Source organism: Callospermophilus lateralis, unplaced genomic scaffold (genome assembly GCF_048772815.1).
Source record: "Callospermophilus lateralis isolate mCalLat2 unplaced genomic scaffold, mCalLat2.hap1 Scaffold_91, whole genome shotgun sequence".
Taxonomy (NCBI): domain Eukaryota; kingdom Metazoa; phylum Chordata; class Mammalia; order Rodentia; family Sciuridae; genus Callospermophilus; species Callospermophilus lateralis.
The window spans coordinates 921131-925919 of record NW_027517238.1 but is presented as its reverse complement, the minus strand read 5'-3'; the positions used below and the strand labels follow the sequence as shown (position 1 = coordinate 925919).

Genomic DNA, 4789 nt, shown 5'->3' with positions numbered 1-4789 from the left:
TTCCATCCACAGATGCTGAGCTATAACTCTGCAGAGTGTCTCATGTGAGATGAGCTTTGTTAAGCCCACTTCATTTCCCTTAGTCTTGTTCTATGTTCTAGATATATATATATTTGCTTCAGGTTTAAGCTGATTTCTCTCTCTCTCTCTCTCTCTCTCTCTCTCTCTCTCTCTCTCTCTCTCACCCCTCAAAACAATCCAGTACTAGTAATATGAGATATTAAATTATTAAATAATGGATATTAAATAACTGCTATAGATAGAGCTATTTGTCTTTGTTTTGTGTTATTACCCGACTATGCTCTGAATAAAGCCTTCCAAATTATTTACTCTCTAAAATATGAATCTGTAAAATTTTCCTAAACACACAAACAACGTATGATATATTCATTTACTTGTAACAGAAATTTTGAATTAGGTAGCCTGATTTGGAAAAATGATGTCAGTGGGAGAAGCCACTGGACAAGACAATAGAATGTTGTGTAAGTACTGGTACACATATTTGGTTAAAATCAACATCAAAATGAGAAAGAATATGTTAACAGTAAATAAAAATGTATCAAAAAAATTTCAACTACATTTGAAGTAGAATAAAATGTAAGAAAATGTAGGAATATGAGGGAAGGGAATAAAGTAGAAAGAAAAATTGCACATAAAAACAAGGGAATAAAGAAATAGAAGAATATGTAAAAAGTTGAGTACTAGATGATTTTAAGAAATCTAATGTAATTTGATATGGAAATAAAAGATAAAATCACTCACAAATAGCAATTCAGATGTTTTTCAAACTTTTACTTTAACATTTAATATCAGAGGCAAATGGCAAGGAGCATGGATTTAAGAGTCAAAATTACAGTAACAAAATAGAAATTTGTTAAAATTTTCTTTGGAATTGAATCCTCAGTATGAACATATGTTCTCTGAAAAATATTCAATATCTTAAAGTTTATATGTACACATAAAATGAAGATAGTTGTTCTCCATTTCTAATATTTAAACTTGTACGAAATAAACACAGGTTTATGAAGAGCTTGTCATAAAGCAGCAGCAACGAATATGTTTCAAAAATAGCTTCTCTTTTTTGCTTAACTCTTCAAAGTGATGAAATTGAATGGGTACAATCAAGAGTCATATGCTAGGAAATCAGACATCAACATGTGTTATCAAGTTCCTATCCTATACTCCTGACTCTCCAAGCACTAGGAAAAGAAGCACAGATCAAAAAAGAAATATATATATATGTGTGTGTGTGTGTGTGTGTGTGTGTGTGTATGTGTGTGTGTGTGTGTGTGTGTGTGTGTATATATATATATATATATATATATATATATATATATATATATCCATCCCAGTTCTTTTCAGTGAGGGTAAACAATAAATGTACAAGATATTGGATAGTTCTGACATCAGAAAAACAGAGCAAGGGCAGGATGTTTGAGAGAAAGAGCTGAGAGCTCATATACCAATCTATTTAACATGTTTAGAGAATGCCTTCTGTAATTTATTATTTGAACAAAAAGCCATCAGAAATGATGCACCCAGGTATCAAGAAGTCGTTCCAGATAGAGGAAACAGCAAATGCAAAGTCCCTGAGGCAGATCTTGCTGACATGTTAAGAATGGCAGGGAGAAGATTGTAGCTAGAACAACAATGCTTCACCAGAAAATCAGGGCATGTTCTAGGAGAAGAGATATTAGAAAGGTGTTAGAAGGGAGAACTATGTAAGACTTTATTGGTTATAGTTTGGATTTAGGATTTTATTCCTAGAGAAATAAAAAGTCATTGCAGTTTTTTAAAAGACATAAGGCTCTGCTCTGCTTTAAAATGTAATCCTTGTGAAAATATGAAGAAATAGGAAGCAGGATAGAATCTGGGTGACATCTGGAGAGGGATTTTTAAATAAAAAAGAGAAGTGGCTTTGAGTGGATTCAGGTGTATTTTTAGGGAGGTATATGGAATTTATTGAATGATTTGATGAACAACAACAAAGACATCATCACTATGAGGTGAAATTAGCGATATTACAACTTTCAAATCTAAAGAGTTTCTATTGATTCAGTATATAAGTAATACATGATAACAGCAGAAATAAAGTAGAATCAAATACACAAAGATCTTTTACTTACATAGCAAAATGTGTGCCATTACCAGAAGTTCTAGCTCTATTTTTTCCTTTTTAATCATTTTTTTATTTATACATAACATTGAGATTCAGGTTATGTATAACATAATTTTGACATAAATACAAAGGCATGGAATATGATCTAATCCTGTCCTTAGTACTTTCATTTTCTGCCTCTCCTCCCTCCCCTTCTTCACCTCCCTCAACTGATCTTTCTGCTGTTTCCTTTTAGCTTTTCTTTTTTTTTTCATTAGTGTCTTGTGGATGTACATGATGGTGAACTTCACTGTAGTATATTCATACATGTAGACATGTATTCTATGATTTTTTAAAAATTCATTTCACTCCACTCAGAATGGCAGCTATTAAGAATACAAAGAACTATAAATGTTGGCAAGGATATGGGGGGGCACACTCATACATTGCTGGTAGGACTGCAAGTTGGTGCAGCCAATATGTAAAGCAGTATGGATATTTCTTGGAAAACTAGAAATGGAACCACCATTTTACCCCGCCATTCCATTCCTCTGTCTATACCCAAAGGACTTAAAAACAGCATACTGGGCTGGGGATGTGGCTCAAGTGGTAGTGTGCTTGCCTGGCATGTGTGTGGCCCGGCTTCGATCCTCAGGACTACATACAAAAAAGCAAAGATGTTGTGGCTGGGGATGTGGCTCAAGCGGTAGCGCACTCGAGAACTTAAATAAATAAATAAATAAATAATATTAAATGGTAAATAATATTAATAATAAATAATAAATAGGAAGTGTTCAGAAAGAACTTTCCTAAGGTCTTATGTCTTCAAATATTTCAGTGTCTAAAAATATAGTATCTATGGGCAAGTGCAGACAGTTTAATATAATTCAAGCTATGTATGCAATATGGAGTGGAAGGTTAGGTTAAAGATTAAGATAAGAACCTTACATGGCCTGGCTCAGCAGACACTAAGATTTTAAGATGACATTAGTCATGCCAGTGAAAGAGAAGAAACCCATGGATGTCAAACTAGGGGAGTGCCCAAGGTGGATATTGATGTGGGATTTTTCCCCTAAAGGCATTTGCTGAGCATTTCAGAGAGGTTACTACCAGTGTTACAAGTACGTCAACGTGAAGAAGGGGAGCATTGCAGGTGTCAACATGGTGATGGCAGCATGCTGCTTTTCAGCTACTGCCTTTCTTAACAGTACCTCAAGCATGAGTGGTGATGCAAGTACCAATGAAGAGGCGTCAGTGTGGAGAGTATACTATGTACTCCTGATTGGGACTGCCTCCAGTATGAAAGTGGCCTCATGGCTGAATTCTTTCATATCCTGAGTATTAACACCAAATAAAGGTGACTGGTTAAAAAAATTAAGATTTCTTTGTTGTTTGTTTATGTTTATATAAGAAATAAAAATCCAAAACCTAGTGGCTTAAAACAATGAAAACATTTAGAAATCTGGTTTTTGAATAGGGCATGGCAGGAAAAATTCACCTCTACTCTACTTAGTAACAACACTAAGAATCCTCTGTAGTCCCCAGTATTCAGTTGTTGGGCAGGTAGATGATGCTGGCTGTCACTTGAAACCTCAACTGGGACTGTGATTAGAATCTGTTCTGGTTGATGCTAGGTTCTATTGTATGTTTTGTCTTTTATAACCCAGTCTTATAATCATACCATGTTCTTTCACTACTTATTATTCATTAGAAGTGAGTCACTAAATCTAATCTATATTCTTGAAAGGCAAATTAGACTTTGTATTTCAGTGTATAAATGACAACAGCAGGTTGCTAGAAAAGTCTTTTAAAAAGAATATTTTGGCATAATCATCTTCAAGGAAAAAAAAACTCATACAACTGCTTAGTTTAAAACTAAGAATAATACATGGATCCCAGTGGTTTTTAAACAGATAGGAAGCATTATAAGACATGTGGCATAGAGAGCTCTGTCTGGCAATTTTAGGAGAAATGATAAGCTAGAGCTTGCATGTAATGGAAGGAAGTTCAGTTAAAAAGCCATTGCAGAAGGTAGTGATGATGCTTTGGATTAAGTGAATGCAGGAACAAAGTTTAGAGGATCAAGTACTACTAGGAGAGAAGATCTGCAAAGGTAAATGCTAGAGACAGAACACAACATGTTGATGCAGTTTGGAAATAATCTTAGCATAAGTGATAAAAACAGAAGGAAGAGGGTAGATTTAAACAATTTCCAAAGTTAATGAAACATTGGAAATGTAAGAATGCAAACACAGAGAATATTGACCAAAGACATGTGACAAGACATGTGAACAGCCAGAGGAAGAAACTGTAAACCTAATGCATTGTTGTATTTATTTAATTTTTTACTATGTTTTAAAATAGTTGAGGATGAGATTTAATTGAATGAGGCTGAATTCACTTTGGAAGAACCAGATTGTGTAGAATACAGAGGAATGATTCATTTTTGGACAGCTACTGAGACTGATAGAAAGTTGGAAAGATAAGATGTAGGTTAGTGGGAAAAGATTTGTTGAGGAGGGGAATCTACTCAAGAATATTGTGCAAATTACTAAATTTGGAGAAAACATAAGTGAGCAATGGAATTGCTGCATATGTCAAGAAATAAGGTACATGTGCAGGAAATTTTTCTTTTTTTTCTCCTTGACTCTGGTATCATGAACTGCATGAAAATTAGATCATTCCTTAACT

General features: G+C 34.2%; 1 pseudogene; it reads left to right on the top strand.

Moving 5' to 3' along the window:
• The first annotated feature begins 3079 nt into the window (after positions 1-3079).
• Positions 3080-3327, top strand: LOC143641215 (ATP synthase F(0) complex subunit f, mitochondrial pseudogene; annotated as a pseudogene).
• Positions 3328-4789: the final 1462 nt, after the last annotated feature.